The following is a 1,658-nucleotide window of genomic DNA, read 5'->3' as shown; positions in this document are numbered from 1 at the left end:
GTCATTGCCAAGGATAACTCTGATCATGTTTTCTTCCCATACAGATTCATTCTCACAGAAAGGAAGCAGAGGAACAGAAAGAAAGAAGCTCAAGGTAAATACTAGTCTGGCAGTCGTGAAAGTAGACTCTTAGACCTACATTTTCAAACTCTTCTATTTCTTTCTTTTTTCCCATAATATTTTATGTCAAGTTGTTTTCCATACAACACCCAGTGCTCTTCCCCTTAAGTGCCCTCCACCATCACCACCACCTCTTTTCCCCCGTCCAAACTCTTCTATTTCAATCCCCATATTTTACAGCCAAGGAATCACCAAAAGCAGAAAGAATACATAATTGGCCTACTGCTTTACCTGGATCCAGCAAAATTAGCTGCCCAACCAAACCTGAGTTAGAGCGGGACTGGCACAGAGAATCTTCAGTGAATAGACCTTAAAAACAAAAGGCGTGGCTGGGGGTAGGGGCAGAAATGTTGTTCAGACCTGTTCCTGCTGGCCGTGGGCCTCAGGCCTGGCCAGACACCTCAGAGGCTCTGGAGAAGGGATAGGGAAGACCAAGAGTCTTGGCGGGAAGGGGCTAGTCTTCAAGGCTGATGGAAGGTAGAATCTATGAGTCCCTCATATGGCAGAAAAATGTCCCTCCTCCTCCTCCTTGTTTCCCAGCTCACACTCTGCATTCCCTTTATCCAGACCCAACAGAATTTTAACTGGGAAAGACCTTGGATGGTCATTATTATCTTCCTTTTATAGTAATGAAATGGAGAAGGAGAAAGGGAAGATGACTTGTCCCGTGGTCATCCTGCTAGTGAGGGGCAGAAAGAAAATGGTTCCTTTCCAGTTGGGCACCTCTGTGATTACACTGTTCTTGGGCTGTGAGCTGCATTTCATGTCACAACTCAGTGCACCCGTACAGTATAGACAGAGTCATTTCTAAAACAAACTTACTATACACTGATTCTTTTCTGTTCTGTTTTTTTTAAAGCTCATTATATATTTGGGGCGGTGGGTTGGGACAGAGAGAGAGGGAGGGAGAGAATCCCAAGCAGGCTCCAAAATTGTCAGCTCAGAGCCAGTCATGGGGCTTAATCTTGTGATCCGTGAGATCATCACTTGAGGCAAGTTCAAGAGTTAGCCGCTCACCTGACTGAGCCACCCAGGCAGCCCCTATTCTGTTTGGAGAAAAAAAGAATATTTTGTGTTTTAGTGCTAGTCGTGAGTTTTAGGGTGATTTCACGACTCATTCACTCATCCACCTCCCGTGTGAAAGTCAGCCAGCTAGATAACTTTGCTGGTTGGACTCAGGCATTCCTTGGAGCGATTCAACTTGTAAGATAAATCAGCCAGGAAAATGGAAAACACCTCCCCACCCCTGAGCAAATGATGTCTGGGAGGCTAAGTCTGATGGGGACCCGTGTATCATGCTTCTGGAGAGACGTAGGTGCTTCTGCCGTGTGGTCACCCAGTTTGTTGATCGAAAAGGGCACTTAGCCCAGGGCCCAGAAGGTTGGGGCTTCCAGAACATTCTAGCCATGGGGGGAGGTATCCTGCTCTTACTCCAGCCAGCCATATACAAAGGTCTCCCAGGGACACTGTGGGGCCATTATGGACAGACACGGGAAAATTCTAAAAGCCCAGCATATATGGAATTACCTTTGAGATCC

The 1,658-nt window shown here is 46.6% G+C and overlaps 2 long non-coding RNA genes across 2 annotated transcripts in view; one reads left to right on the top strand and one right to left on the bottom strand.

Annotated features, from left to right (window-relative positions):
• LOC115281409 overlaps positions 1-1,658 on the bottom strand; it is an 18,631-nt gene that overhangs the window by 7,598 nt on the left and 9,375 nt on the right. The window lies entirely within an intron of this gene.
• Positions 46-1,658, top strand: part of LOC115281407 — a 3,864-nt gene continuing 2,251 nt past the window's right edge. The window contains exon 1 of the long non-coding RNA XR_003904286.1: positions 46-94. This is a non-coding gene — a long non-coding RNA (uncharacterized LOC115281407). The remainder of the gene's footprint in view (positions 95-1,658) is intronic.

This window comes from Suricata suricatta, chromosome 17 (assembly GCF_006229205.1).
Source record: "Suricata suricatta isolate VVHF042 chromosome 17, meerkat_22Aug2017_6uvM2_HiC, whole genome shotgun sequence".
Taxonomy (NCBI): Eukaryota; Metazoa; Chordata; class Mammalia; order Carnivora; family Herpestidae; genus Suricata; species Suricata suricatta.
The sequence above is the reverse complement of the archived record's forward strand: the minus strand, read 5'-3'. Positions and strand labels throughout refer to the sequence as shown.